The following is a 17,147-nucleotide window of genomic DNA, read 5'->3' on the forward strand; positions in this document are numbered from 1 at the left end:
TGGAGAAAAAAGCCACACAAAGTATACACATTTTATAATTCATTTTATACTAATTTAAAACCAAATGAAAGTACCATCATGTTAGAAGGCAGGATGATGGTTATCATCATGGGGTAGGCAATGTATAGTTAATTGAAAAACAAGAATAGCTTCCACAATATGGGTAACATTCTATTTCTTGACCTGCACCATGATTACAGAGGTCCTCAAACTGTGATATTTGTTCAATTGCTCATTTAAAAACCATATATTTTTGAGATTATTATGCTTCAGGGAAAATTTACTTGGTCTCAGGTGGAGTCAGAAATGCCCGTTGAGTGCTATTTGGGATTAGGTTATTAGTAGTAAGGATGTTGAGTAGCCATGAGTTGCAGTAGGAAGCTTTGAATGCAATTAACCTTAGGTTGGCTTATGATTATGGTAAACATGAACCCCATTTAATGATTTTATTGCAGCCCTTGAAAACTCCACCAAAACGCTTTTTTTTTCCCCTCCCATATTTAGGTCCATTTTTGGTTTAATATTTAAAAGAAAGTATTTGTTTTGAGCACTTTAAGTATAGACATTACTACAAAACAAGAGTTATTTTGATTTTAGAATATCACCACGTCATAGCCATGGATTAATGATATTGATTAGCAGGTTTTTTAACTACTCCACATTTTTTGGATAATCTGGCACATTATAAACCCTTAAAAATAAATTTCATTTATAATAGGCTACTTTGACAGACCATGTATGTACTGCTAAGAGCTTTTTATAAATCAAGACCCTCCATTAACATTCCTCTAATAAAAATCATTAGACTGTATATCAGGAATTCTGACATCTGACATTTTTCCCCAAGATTTGACTTTAATTCTTTCATCTTGTGAGACATCTGTGGTAGAGTAGGAATAAAAATCAATCACCCACTTGGAGTGGCTCAGTGGTTTGGGCCACTGCCTTCGGCTCAGGTCATGGTCTTGGGGTCCTGGGATCGAGTCCCGCATCAGGCTCTCTGCTCGGCGGGGAGCCTGCTCCCTCCTCTCTCTCTCTCTGCCTACTTGTGATCTCTCTCTCTCTGTCAAATAAATAAATAAAATCTTTAAAAAAAAAACCACTTCTACGTAACCTATGATTTATAAGAAATATTAAAACAAAATTAAATGAAGGATAATGAAGCAACAACATATGAAAAACTTCTAAGATGCAGTTATACTTAGCTCAGAAGATACTTCATAGACTTTAGTGCATATATTTACATCAAAACACAGCAGAAATTCATTGACTAAATAAACCATCTCAAGATGCCAGAAAAAAATAAAACATAAAGAATTCAGACAGAACATAACTAATAAGAACAAATAAACTGCATAATACAGTAAAACTGAAACACAGGTAATAGTCCTTTAAAAATATTATTAATTTTGGTAATTCTTCCACAAAAATGATGAAGAAAATTAATTTAAAAAATATAAAGTACCAATAAAACCAATAAAAAAAACTTCTTCATGTATTTAGTAAGAGACTACTTAAATAATTTATAGTTGATAGTGGACAATTCTTAGTAAATAGAAAATTATTTTTAATAAAATTATAAAATTATTAAAAATATAAAATTATAAAAACTGTTAGAGCTTTGGAAATCTAAATAGAACAGTGTTGCACTTTAAATATACATTTATGTGGAAGAAAGATAGCAACAAACATAATTTGTAAAAAAGGAGCAGAGCAATAAATAAACTCTCTACCAGAAATTTTATGAAATGATTTTTTCAATCTGGTTGAAATGATGAGTGAAATATGTTTTAAAATAGAAGTGAAAGAGATTTTAGAGATGTGATAGTGTTTTCTGGAGGAGAAAAAAAAAATACTTGTCCTCTCTCATAGCTTAGTACAATTTCTTTTTCTACATTAAGAAATGCAAAAATTCTCAGAGTCCATAGTCTCTCATGGTTTGTCTCCCCCTCCAATTTCCCCCAACTCATTTCTCTGCTCCATCTCCCAAAGTCCTCCGTGTTATTCCTTATGCTCCACAAGTAAGTGAAACCATATGATACTTCACTCTCTCTTTGACTTATTTCACTCAGCAGAATCTCTTCCAGTCCCGTCCATGTTGATACAAAAGTTGGGTATTCATCCTTTCTGATGGAGGTACAATACTCCATAGTATATATGGACTATATCTTCTTTATCCATCCGTCCGTTGAAGGGCATCTTGGTTCTTCCCACAGTTTGGCGACTGTGGCCATTGCTACTATGAACACTGGGGTACAGATGGCCCTTCTTTTCACTACATCTGTATCTTTGGGGTACATACCCAGTGGTGCAATTGCAGGGGCATAGGGTAGCTCTATTTTTAATTTCTTAAGGAATCTCCACACTGTTTTCCAAAGTGGCTGCACCAACTTGCATCCCCACCAACAGTGTAAGAGGGTTCCCCTTTCTCCACATCCTCTCCAACACATGTTGTTTACTGTCTTGTTAATTTTGGCCATTCTAACTGGTGTAAGGGTAGTATCTCAATGTAGTTTGGAGGGGAGGGGAATGGGAGGTTGGGTGAGTCCAGTGGTGGGTATTATGGAGGGCACGTATTACATGGAGCACTGGGTGTGGTACACAAACAACGAATGCTGGAACACTGAAAAGAAATAAAATAAGATAAAATGAAAAAAAGAGTAAAAAAAAAAGAAATGCAAAAGTTCTTAAGTGATACATGCTCATTTTTAATACATTTTTATGAACATCCACAAGTCACTCAGCCTCCAATTACTATTTTTATTGCTGTACAGGGAAAGTGTTACATTCTGAAATACACAGGGCTGTATTAAATTGCATTTTGTGTTTTCCAAGGAAAATTAATCCCCAAAGTAACACTACAAGATGATTATTATGTCTTAAACGACATCAATTTTGAGAAACACTTTGCACAATGACAACTGTGCAAAGGACATTCTTTTCACCAGTCGGTTAAGATACAAAAGATGATAAAATTAAATAATATCATGGTGGCAATTTTTTCCCAAATATTAATATATTACTTCAAAACTTTGAAACAAGTCACACAGAGCTGACCAAGTACAATTATCATCCAAGTTAATTCTAGCTCTACTAATTTTGAAGTAGTTGAGTACAGGATTTTTTTTTTTAAGATTTTTTTATTTATTTGACAGACAGAGATCACAAGTAGGCAGAGAGGCAGGCAGAGAGAGATAGAGGAGGAAGCAGGCTCCCTGCTGAGCAGAGAGCCCGATGTGGGGCTCCATCCTAAGACCCTGGGATCATGACTGGAGCCAAAGGCAGAGGCTTTCACCCACTGAGCCACCCAGGCTCCCCAGGATTTTTTTTTAATACTTATAGAAAAGGCGATCCTATCTTTACCAAATAAATTCACAAAATATACAATTTATGCCATGTAGGAGATACTATTTGAAATGTACCTTATCAATATATGATAAGAATTTTACATCACTGTAGAAAAAATAAAGTATTACAAAACTTTTTCATTCTAAAGCTCAATTTCAAAATAGAAAAACAATATAATCTAGAAAAAATTTGTTTTTCTAAATAATTTAATGATAAATATACCATCTATTTCTGTATAATGATAAAAGAAAAGATGCTTAACTTTATATTAATATATTGTGGATACTTATCATTTCCTAGTACACATGTTTATTTATCAGACATTGCTAAAAGAGAGAAAAGCTCTAACAAATTACAAAGGTAATTCTGTGTCTCCCAATCACTAATATCAAGTAGAAAACCAGCAAGCAATGATTAGCTATGTTCATATACTATTTTAATAACCCAAAAGGTAACTCTGAATACAACTATTTGATCTTTTTTTCACATTATTTTGTTAATGGTATTTGAAACATCATTTTAAAGTGGGAATATTAGCTTGTCTCTTAAGAAGGTTTCTGCATGGTTACATTTTAATTAATCCCACAGTGGCAAAAAATAAAAATCAGAAATGAGTCAATATGTTGGGTTGTGAAAACAGTAAGTGGAATTATCTATATACACGTGTGTATGGGTGTGTGCACACAAGCACAGTTATGGCTAATGAATTAAAATTACTGATGCTGGTTTAGGTATCAAAATGAAGTTGCAGATATTCATTTACTTTCCCATCCCTCAATTCAGTTTAGTTGATTTTTCTACTTAATTAACTCCTTTAAGACTTTGGAAGCTACTTGACTCTTGTACTTTATCACAATGAATTTTCCTCCCCAAATGAGCTCTCAGAAAACATCCAAAAATGACAGGAAAGCTGTATGAACATCTCTGAACCAGTGAAAGCACAGGCTGTGGAACTAGTCAGAACACAGGTACCTCCTCCTAGCCTAGATACCCACTTTAATAATAGGAACCACCTGTTATTTAATTGTGTTTGGTTTTCTTTTACTAAATATAGTTCCTGATTTTTTTTAAAGATTTATTTATTTATTTATTTAATTGAGAGATCACAGGTAGGCAGAGAGGCAGGCAGAGAGAGAGAGAGAAGGAAGCAGGCTCCCTGCTGAGCAGAAAGCCTGATGCAGGGCTCGATCCCAGGACCCTGGGATCATGACCTGAGCCAAAGAGGGGCTTTAACCCACTGGGCCACCCAGGCACCCCTAGTTCCTGATTTTTTTTTTTTTCCAATCAGCAGGATTTCTTCCTAACCCCGACTGCATACTGCAATCTCCTCACAAGCATTTTTTATTTTTTTAAAATTTTTTTTTATTTTCTTTTAGATTTTATTTATTTATTTGACAGACAGAGATCAAAAGTAAGCAGAGAGGCAGGCAGAGACAGAGGGGGAAGCAGGCTCCCCGCAGAGCAGAGAGCCCAATACGGGGCTCGATCCCAGGACCCTGAGATCATGACCCGAGCTGACGGCAGAGGCTTTATTTAACCCACTGAGCCACCCAGGGGCCCTTCCTGATATTTTTAAAGCATTTGCTGAATATATGTTCATACATCAAGGAGAAAGTAGATGAACAAAAATGTGTATGTTCACTAATATGGTTAGACTTTGATAACTTACAAATATTTTTATTTTTACTGATGCCTTTTAAAATAACTGCATGTATTCATTGACCCCATCTTCAAATTTAATGGTTCACTTACTATTTTTCAGGGACTGATTGAGATGATGCAGGTGATGAAATAAGATCATTATTATTTTTCTACTCAATGAACTTATTACTACAGAAATTAAAAAAAGAAAGAAAAGATTGATGTCAGTATAGCCTGAGAAATGTCATGCTAATAAACAGTAGTAGTTGTATTCTCTCCCTCTCTCTCTCCTCATATTAAAAATTCTTAGAACTAAGTCTGCCACAATGAAGTAATTAACCATTTTATTCTTAAAAATGAGAACTATTTAGTTCTTCAGTGGTTGGGAGATGAGTAGTGAGCAGGAGATGAAACTGAAAAAGGAAACCGAATCAGTTGTGGAAGATTTTATGTTAAATTAATAAGCTTAGATTGTACCTCATTACTGGTGATTGATTTTAAATACAGCAGTGGCAGTGAAAATGAGTATTTTTGAATGACAAATTCCTTGACTATCATTGACAAAATTAAAGAATATATTAATTTTAGTTGATCAACATTCCACGGAAGTTTTAAGCCAGTGATATAATATATAAATACAAAAGTAAAGCTATATTTACTCTAAGTTTGCCTATGTTATACCATGCTGGTATACCTAAATCATCATTAAAGAAAAGTAATTCTTCCTTTCCTGAGTTTCTTTTTTTTCAGCTTATTAAGATATAATTGACATATAACACTGTGTAACTTTAATGTGTACAGCATAATAACCTGACATGCATACACATTACAAAATAATTACAGGAAGTTAACATCTATCACCACACAGAATTGCAATTTTTTTTCTTTGTAATGGAAACTTTTAGTATCTACTCTTTTTTAAATTTTTAAATTTTTTATTAACATATAATAAATTATTAACCCAGAGGCACAGGTCTGTGAATCGCCAGGTTTACACACTTCACAGCACTCACCATAGCACATACACTCCCCAATGTCCACAACCCCACCACCATCTCCCTACTCCCCTCCCCTCCACAACCCTGTTTTTTTGTGAGATTAAGAGTCTCTTATGGTTTGTTTCCCTCCCAATCCCATCTTGTTTAATTTATTCTTTTTTTACCCCCCAAACCCCCTAAGTTGCATCCCCACTTCCTCATATCAGGGAGATCATATGATAGTTGTCTTTGTCCAGCTGACTTATTTCGGTAAGCACCCACGTTGTCACAAATGGCAAGATTTCATTTCTTTTGATGGATGTTATATATATATATATATATACACCCCACATCTTCTTTATCCATTCATCTGTTGCTGGACATCTAGGTTCTTTCCATACTTTGGCTATTGGGAACATTGCTGCTATAAACATTCAGGTGCACGTGCCCCTTTGGATAACATTTTTCTCTTTTGGGTAAATAACTGGTAGTGCAATTACTGGGTCCTAGCGTAGCTCTATTTTCAACTTTTTGACGAACCTCCATGCTGTTTTCCAGAGTGGTTTCACCAGCTTGCATTCCCACCAACAGTGTAGGAGGGTTCCCCTTTCTCCGCATCCTCGCCAGCATCTGTCATTTCCTGACTTGCTCATTTTAGCCATTCTGACTGGTGTGAGGTGGTATCTCATTATGGTTTTGATTTGTATTTCCCTAATGCCGAGTGATATGGAGCACTTTTTCATGTGTCTGTTGGCCATCTGGATGTCTTCTTTGCAGAAATGTCTGTTCATGTCCTCTGCCCATTTCTTGATTGGATTATTTGTTCTTTGGGTGTTGACTTTGCTAAGTTCTTTATAGATTTTGGACACTAGTCCTTTATCTGATATGTCATTTGCAAATATCTTCTCCCATTCTGTCAGTTCTCTTTTGGTTTTGTTAACTGTTCCCTTTGCTGTGCAAAAGCTTTTGATCTTGATGAAATCCCAATAGTTCATTTTTGCCCTTGCTTCCCTTGCCTTTTGCGTTGTTCCTAGGAAGATGTTGCTGCGGCAGAGGTCAAAGAGGTTGCTTCCTGTGTTCTCCTCAAGGATTTTGATGGATTCCTTTCTCACATTGAGGTCCTTCATCCATTTTGAGTCTATTTTCATGTGTGGTGTAAGGAAATGGTCTAATTTCATTTTTCTGCATGTGGCTGTCCACTTTCCCAACACCATTTATTGAAGAGGCTGTCTTTTTTCCATTGGACATTCTTTCCTGCTTTGTCGAAGATGAGTGGACCATAGAGTTGAGGGTCTCTTTCTTGGCTCTCTATTCTGTTCCATTGATCTATGTGTCTGTTTTTGTGCCATTACCATGCTATCTTGATGATGACAGCTTTGTAATAGAGCTTGAAGTCCGGAATTGTGATGCCACCAACTTTGCCTTTCTTTTTCAATATTCCTTTGGCTATTCGAGGTCTTTTCTGGTTCCATATAAATTTCAGGATGAGGAAGGACAATATATCATACTCAAAGGGTCTGTCCAACAAGAAGATCTAACAATTTTAAATATCTATGTCCCCAACGTGGGAGCAGCCAACTATATAAACCAATTAATAACAAAATCAAAGAAACACATAAACAATAATACAATAATAGTAGGGGACTTTAACACTCCCCTCACTGAAATGGACAGCTCATCCAAGCAAAAGATCAACAAGGAAATAAAGGCCTTAAATGACACACTGGACTAGATGGACATCACAGATATATTCGGAACATTTCATCCCAAAGCAACAGAATACACATTCTTCTCTAGTGCACATGGAACATTCTCCAGAATAGATCACATCCTTGGTCTTAAATCAGGACTCAACCGGTATCAAAAGATTGGGATCATTCCCTGCATATTTTCAGACCACAATGCTCTAAAGCTAGAACTCAACCACAAAAGGAAGTTTGGAAAGAACCCAAATACATGGAGACTAAACAGCATCCTTCTAAAGAATGAATGGGTCAACCGGGAAATTAAAGAAGAATTGAAAAAAATCATGGAAACAAATGATAATGAAAATACAACGGTTCAAAATCTGTGGGACACAACAAAGGCAGTCCCGAGAGGAAAATATATAGCGGTCTTTTCACTTTCTTGATCATTTCTTTTGCTGTACAGGAACTTCTTAGTTTGTTGTAATCCTTGACTTTAGATTTTGCTGTTTGTGTCTCAGGTGTTGTTTCTAAAAAATTAATGCCAAGACCCAGTCATGAGCTTTTTCCCTACATTTTCTTCCATGAGTTTCACAGTTTAAGGCCTTACATTTATGCATTTAATCCACATAGAGTGCATTTTTATGAGTGGTGTAAGACAGGGGTCTAGTTTCATCCTTTAACACGTGAATATCCAGGTGCTGGTGAATACCCAGCACCATTTACTGAAGGGACTGTCTTCAGTGACTATTTTCGGCTCCCTTTTCAAATATTAGTGGACCATATATCCATGGGTTTACTGAGTTTGTTTTCTAAAATTTTAGAAGGTAAAAAACTAGATAAAAGAAAACTCAGGTAATAGAAATAGAGACAAATACATGCATGGCTTATAGCTGATGATAATGTTTCCTGTGTGAATTAGAAAATTGCTACTTTTTTGGATTATGATGTAGCAAAGTAATTTTATACCCATGAACAATGGACAATACATTGTGAAAAATGATATCTCTTATAATTCCCATAAGAGATATCCACCTCTTTTCCACACAGATATGTATTTGCTGAATAAATGAAAAATTGTCATTAATAATTCTACTGATAATCTAAATCTCCTGAATTGAGGGAGGGATTGACCTCAATTGTAAGTTTTTAGAAGGTAAGGAATATCATTTACTGATACCACAATGGGATTTCACTATTGCAGATTTCAGAAAGACTTTTGGCAACACTCCTCTTTAGAAACTGCATTTGATTGCATGCTAATTGTATTTTTCTGTAAATTCCTAAAGACCTTATCTTACACTTTTATATTCTACTCTTAAAATACACTGTCCTCCCTTTTTTTTTAAAGATTTTATTTATTTATTTGACAGACAGAGATAACAAGTAGACAGAGAGGCAGGCAGAGAGAGAGGGGGAAGCAGGTCCCTGCTGAGCAGAGAGCCCGACATGGTATATGTGCTGCCGGGCTCAATCTCAGGACCCCGAGATCATGACCTGAGCTGAATGCAGAGGCTTAACCCACTGAGCCACCCAGGTGCCCCTATACTGTCCTTCTTTAAAACATTTAAGTTATTTTAAACATTGGATTATAGTCTCAACATTTATTTTTCCAAAGATGTTGAGAAAAGGACATTATAATTGACCATTGCTTTATCTAAAATCAAGGAATTATGGTAATAAAGATTGCAGGAACTTACAAATCTCCCCAGGTAATCAAAGTATTTTAGCATTATATTATGTTCAATTTTACAGATTTTGTCTGAACTCCTAAAGAAAGTAATGTTTCTTTTTATTTTTATAAAATCCTCTAACTATATAGATATATCTACCCAAAACATGATAAAACTGTTTCAGACTATGTTTTACTGTCTTAAGGACCAAATATCTATATAAGCCATGATGACTTAGAACTGGAAAAGAAGAGAGGTTAAGATACAGAATTGTAACATTAGTAAGTCTTTTTAAAAAAATATATTTATGGTAGCCCATAAATTCAAGAAATGCTAATCTCAAGGTAATGGTTCTATAACAAATTTGTTCAATATCCGTTTTGGACTGGTTGGGTAGAAAATAAAATCAAAGAAGGTATTTTCCCTGACCTTCAATGACACATGAATTAATATTAACAAAAATTTAGGAATTAAATTAGGAGTGCCCACAGAAAAGCCTTGTGGTATTTATCTATTCTAAAGTTGTGTTTCCATTAAGTCTGAGGATTTCACTGGGCCCTTGTCTTATTTAGAAAAAAATTAAATGAATTATATATGAGTAATAAAAATTTACAAGATAATTTGTACATCTATATCATCATGATGAAATACTTAAAAATTTAATTTCTTCTTTAAAGTCCCCACCTGAAGTAAATTACCATAACTTGTGTATGCTTATCTGTGTTATGATATGCATGTAGGAAAAAAACTATCTACTGGATAAATTATCATTACTATGACTAGATGGTGAATTCTATATATTTTCAAGCACAAAAATATTACATTAAATTTAAATTTATTGCATTTTTTTTAGCTCCTAAAATAATGTTTTTGTTTTATTAAAACATGCCAAGGGTAAAGAATTTTTTAAAACCCAGTATTGAAGACTGTGATTCGGGATTTAATTATGATAGAAGGAAAGGGATTTTTTGCCCATTCCCCTAGGCTAAAATACACTGTGAATAAAGGAATGAAGGGAAAACATAAAATAAAGCTAAATATCCTATAAAGCAAGAAAACACATAATTCTAACAGATTATATATGAAGAAGAACTATTAAGAGACATGAAATAAAAAACCAGGAGCAGGAAGATCAAGCAGTAAGGAACTAAGAATGTGGAAATCTAGGCAAAAACAAAAACAGTAAAAGACAGATAACAGATTAAAACCCACAAAAATTATACTATGAAACAGCTATATAATGACTACAGAAATTGATTTACATTGTGTATCATATATAAATATTGTATATATAATTGCCTGTCATTATCTACAACAGATATAAATTATAAACAATTTGATGGAGTAGAAAGCTCTAAGAATCAGTTCCTCCACTGAAATAACTATTGAGCTAGCAAGAACTATAGTATAAACTATTTCAAAACTTTGTTGTCATGTCAAACACTTGCTGTGTAGAGGAGTGCTTATTGAAGAAAGAAACTGATATATTTTGAATTTTGGTGTTTCACACAGCACATACCATTCCCCAATTCCAAGTCTATGTCAGATAGTCCTAGGGAGGGTAGTTTTCATCCTCCTTGTCCTCCAAAAATATGGGTTGTGTGTTTTGACCAGTCTGAAGGTTCACTAGCATGCAGGCTGAACATTGTTTAAATCACATTAGGCTAAAATGACTTCTTGGAAGGCATCTATCAAAATAACTTAAAAAGGCAAAATACTTTTTTGTTAAGCTTTTCTTATTGAATCTAGACATTTAAGGAGATCTCTCTGAGGTCACTGAGTGACCTCCAAGTTAGTGAAACAGAGATTTGAGTGACTACACAGAAAAAGGAATATAATCATTGCAAAAATAGTTTGGAAAGGTCACTAAACCAAGGAAAGCTGGATGACTGAAGTTCTCAAAAAAAAAAAAAAAAAAAAAAAAAAAAAAAAACCAACAGCAAACACTAGGGACAGAAAAATCTGATTTCCAACATTACCAGATACAATTTTCATTACGTTCAGTTATAAAAAAAAAAAAAAAAAATTACAAAGCACACAAAGCAGCCCAAAAGAAAAAAAGAATGAAGAAAAATTACCTGTGATGGGACATATGGGACACCATCAAAACTATGGGACATATGGTCTATGTACCAACATACACATTATGTGAGTTTCAGAAGATGGTGGGCAGAATATTTGAAGAAATGATGTTTTGAAACTCTGTTGACAGCCAAAGCCAAAGAGTGTTATTTCGAAAGGAGCAAGAAAGAAGTGACTCAAAAAATGCAGGCTATTTTGGTCAAGGTTATCCAGGAAAAAAAAAAAAAAAAAAAAAGGATACAGGAAAAGATATAGAAATGGATATAGATACAAATATATGATATCTATCTATCTATCTATCTATCTATATTGAGATAGAGGGAAAGAGATCTCTTGGACATTTTTCACAAATGTGGTGGGAGGTGCAGACACATATGCAGGGCATGCTGGCCGACTGAAAATTTGGGTAGAAGTTGATACTGTAGTCTTGAGTCTCAATTCCAGAATGCAGAGATAAGACAAACCAGCATGGTCAATTAAATTTTTCTAACAACATCAAGACTATTCAATGGAAAAGATTAGCCTCCTCAATGCATAGTGCCAAAACTTGTTAATACATGCAAAATAATGACATTGGACGCCTGCCTAAATGCATATACAAAGATTAACTCAAAACTGATTAATGGCCTAAATGTAAGTTGCAAAACTGTAAAACTCTTAGAAGAATACATAGGGGTAAATTTTCATGACCTCTGATTTGGCAGTGGATTCTTACATTTGACATCAACTTTTTAAAAAAGAAAACAGATAAGTTGGATGGCATAAAAATTCCCCATTTTTGTGCATCAAAGAATATTATCATGAAAAACAGAAAAGATAATCTAGAGAATGGGGAAATGCTAATAAATTATATATCTAATAAAAGTTTAACATAAAGAAGATATAAAATATTATACCTTAACAAAAAGAGAACCCAAATTAAAAAGATGGAAAAGACTTGAATAGACATTTCTTGAAGAAGATATACAGAACACCAACAAGTACATGAAAAGATGTTCAACATCACTGGTCATAAAGAAAATGCAAATAAAAACCACAATGAGATGTCACTTCATACTCACTAGAATGGCTAAAATACAAATAAAGAAAAATAACAAATGGTGGTTTTTCTCCTCCCTTCATCCTCCCAAGTTGATTAATTAGACCAGTCATTTTCAATCCTCACTCTGTTCCTATTCAGTCTTACTCAAGCCACAGAGTTTCCGGCTTCAGTGATTGTGAACTCCACAGGCACCTGGTTGAAAAATGACAGATCTAACTTTGGCCTTTGTGTCCCTTGGATCTATGACCTCCATATCTGCTCAAGGCAACCTACAGTCTATATATAATCCAGCCACCTAACCACAAAAACTGTTAGGTCTCACTAATGTGTCCTTTCAAGAGCATTAATCACCCACTGACAATGTGCCCATCTCATTACTGGCTTTTCTAAACAAATATATCATCATGGGGGCCCATTCAATTCCTCGGCCATACAATGGCATAGAAACCTACTTCATATGAGCAGCCACTGTGTGTTTCTTATGAATACCATTAACAAGTATCACATGAAAGAATTAGGCTTTTACTCATCAGCAGAAGAGTTAGCAGGTACATGGAAACTATTGTCTCAACATTAAAATGTGCTTCGACTTGCACACAAGTATGTGTACTATGGTTCTAGAGTCCAACAGAGAGCCATCTGTTTGTGCCTCTTTCATTTTGTAAAACATGCTTGAGAGGTGGTAGTTGGGTTGTAGGAAATACATGTTTGGGGTAAAGGTATCAAGCAGTCTAAGCTTAGGAACTGAATGATTAGGGAGTTCTTAGAAATACCCAGAAAAAGCAAATTTAATTTTGGTGCCATGGGAAGTTGAGTCTAGGTAGGGGTTGTGAGTAACTAGAAGATTTTCTTGTCAGGCAAAGAGAAGGATGGTTCTGCAATCCTATTTTTCTCCAAAATATTCCACAGTAGTATGTAAATGTGATTTACCATTATCATATACTAAAAATCAGAATCAAAATTTTAATTTTTTTAAACTTCAAACTTTTTATAGAGTTTGAGTTTCCTTTAAACTATTAAATATCTATAATGTTTTCATAATGCAGTAAGATTACAGACACTAGGGAGGTGCATTTAAAATGAGGAAGAGTTGGGGCACCTGGGTGGCTCAGTGCATTAAGCCTCTGCCTTCAGCTCAGGTCATGATCTCAGGGTCTCTGCTCAGCAGGGAGACTGCTTCCTCCTCTCTCTCTGCCTGCCTGTCTGCCTACTTGTGATCTCTATCTGTCAAATAAATAAATAAAATATTTAAAAATAAATAAATAAAATAAAATAAAATAAGGAAGAGTTAATTAAATTAGTATACTTTTTGGATACTAAACTTACGAATGTAATTGAATGTACTTACATATTATCAATTTAGCTTTGAGGCCTCGTTATTCGTAAGACCTCCAACTTTCCACTTCATTTCAGTGCAGTGAATGGGAAAACAGCATAGAAATGCAATGCCTCTAAATTCTTTTACTTTGAACCATTTACCGTATAAAGGCAGTGTTTTGTTTTTTTTTTTTTTAAAGGCAGTGCTTTTGATAGGGCATTGAAATTCACTCATGTTAACTATAGAAACTATAAAATAAAACTAACTTAGAAGCCAGGAGGAAAAGAACTAAATCCTCTTCAAATGCAGTATTATCTGAGTAACTATCCTCCAGAGACAATGTTGAAAAGTTTAAAGTTTAAGTTTAAAATGTGACTCGGGGTCCTGGGATCGAGTCCCGCATCGGGCTCTCTGCTCAGCAGGAAGCCTGCTTCCTTCTCTCTCTCTCTGCCTGCCTCTCAGTGTACTTGTAATTTCTCTCTGTCAAATAAATAAATAAAATCTTTAAAAAAAAAATAAAAAAAATAAAAATAAAATAAAATGTGACACTTACACTCTTTTTTAGAAAAATTTCCTACATCTCTAAATTTTGTCTTTAAACTGGCAGTATGACTCTTGCTGTATTGTATTAATGAGAATTCTCCAGAGAAACAGAACCAACAGGATATGTATACATACAGAGAGAAAAATTTATTTTAAGGAATTGGCTAACATGACTGTAAGGGCTAACAAGTCCAAAATCTGCCAGGTGGGCTGGCAAGCTAACAATGCAGGGGAAAGTTGAGGCTGTAACTTGATTCCAAGGGCAATTTGAAAGCCAAATTCTCTCTTCCTTGGGGGATCTCAATCTGTTTTCTGTTAAGTTTTCAACTGATTGGATGAGGCCCACTCACATTACAGAGGGTAATCTGCTTTACTCCAAACTAGCTGGTTTAAATGGTAATCTCACATTTAAAAAAAAAAAAAAAAAAAAAAAAGCCTTCACAGAAACATCCAGACTGTATTTGACTAGATGTCTGGATGCTGTGGCCCATCAGGTTGACACATAAAATGAACTATCACATATGCCTAATAATAAGCAAGGTAAACTAATGAATAACTGATTTTCTTCTCTGGATCTTTAGTTTACAGAGCTTAAGGGATATACATAAACCCACAAGTGAATCAGCTAGTGTTGGGAGTGCCTCCATTTCTATGTGCTAAAAATAAATCAGAGAACAACACAAGGCACCAATGGCAAACATTTCTCTTGTAAAGCAAAAGCAAAAGGGGAAAAGATAAGAAATTACTGGGAAGAAAGAATTTTTAAAGTAACGGAGGAAATATACTTCTATTAGCAAATCAAATTAAGTCAAAAACCTTTAGTCTTGTTAAAGAAAGTATGCATCATCAGCTTTTATCTATCTTCCTTTTTATACTTTTCTGTATTTACATTTTCATAGCATACAAGTAACTTTCTTTTTTTTTTTGGATACCTGAAGGATTGATAACAACTGAATTAAAACTTCAGTGGTTAGGTATTTCTCTACTTTAATAACCATATCAGCTTTAAGCAGATGCTACCATCTGTTTCAAAGCCTCTAGGAAAATTTAAACTAAGTTTAAACTATAAACAGAGGATGACTTATTTCTCATTAAAGATAAGGAGAAGCTGATGATGTAGGTAAAATCATTTAGAACAATTTGCTAATGTTCCTCCAATTAAAATACTGTCAATCAAAATTGGTTATAGAGATTCGATGATATAAAAAAATTATACTTCATTTTATGCTCACTCATTTGTAACCTTTTGCCTTTATATCCGAATGTTCTCAAAAATCTTTCCTTTCCATGTATTTATGTGCCATACAAAACTGGGGGCAGGGGGCTGATAAAGATAGGATATCCAATAAAGAGGAAATACAATCTGGAAAAGAAATGAGGGAAATACAAAAATGTAAGAGTATCTTGGAGAAATACATAGAGATCAACCCACACAAATAATAACAGAAAGACACACATATCTAGGAGAAACCAAAAAACAAAACCAGAAACCAAAAAACAGAATATTTGCTAGAGACTATTTCACAGATGTTTCAAAATTCTATCAAAGAACTGAAAATAAATTGGTGGGGAAAATATATGTATAGGACCACATGGGGAATGATTCATTCTAAATCACTGTACAAGAGAATGAATGTGACATTACATCAGTTGGCAGCAAATAATGCTTAATCTTAAAATAAATAATAAATATCGACATAACCAAAAGCTGTCATGAAATTATATTGTGAAAACAGAAGAAAGTAAAATGTTTGTGGTTTTTTTTTTTTGAAACATGTAGAAGACAGTAAAATTCAAATTGACAATTGGAGAGAATCAACAGATCATGTATATAATAAAAGAGAAATCAAGAAATAATTGTGTTAAGTCAGTTAAAGGAAGGTAGATAACAAAAGAGAAAGACGTAGTAATGTTAAAGGATACCTCTATGTCCTATAAGTCTAGTTATCAGAGTTGTGAATTTCCTCTAAGTTCCAATATTTAATTTTAGTGGGAAAGACCCACCAGTTCCTGTTTAGAATGGCAAATGGTGACTGTTCTTCAATGAAGTCTTTTATTACTCTCAAATCTATCTAACTTGGCTTTGTTCTTCATATTTATCCTACAATCTAAATGCCTAAGATTAAATACATTCTCCAGAATTTTGTCTGTTTGTTACAGATAGATCATGGTCTTACAGGTGAGTTACAATTGAAGCTTTTCAGTAATTTGTCTTTTAATTAGCTTCTTGGTAATTAAAGGAACAGCCTGAGATTATTTCCAGAGACGCTACAAATCATTCTGCTTTACAGCAGATGTCCAGAGAAGAGGAAAGGCAGAACTTCAGACTGGAAAACTGTAGCCTTCCCCTCTTTATCCTATCTGGTAACTTTATCTGGCTTCTTGTACTAAAAGTCAATAAGCTCTGCATATCAGATTTCGAACTCCGCATTTTCCTGCAAATATATATATTAAATATAATACAAAAACTTATTTATAAATGTATACACATAAAATTAACTTATTTCTATATATCATATAAAATACCTTTGAGTTATTAAGATTGTAAAAGTTCATCTTTCTGAAGATGCTTTATGACATTCCTTTTTAAAATTTTTAATGTTTAATAATCAATTCTTTCTTAAAATTTATACAGAATTTTTTTCTACAATAGGTAAGGTACTCAACATTAGTCATCAAAAGGGAAATACAAATCACATCTACAATGACATATCACCTCACACCTGTCAGAATGGCTGAAATTAACACAGGAAACAATAGGTGTTGGTGTGAATGTGGAGAAAGGGGAACCCTCTTACACTATAGGTGGGAATGCAAACTGGTGCAGTCACTCTGGAA

The sequence above is a fragment of the Mustela erminea genome, chromosome 3 (assembly GCF_009829155.1).
Source record: "Mustela erminea isolate mMusErm1 chromosome 3, mMusErm1.Pri, whole genome shotgun sequence".
Lineage (NCBI taxonomy): Eukaryota > Metazoa > Chordata > Mammalia > Carnivora > Mustelidae > Mustela > Mustela erminea.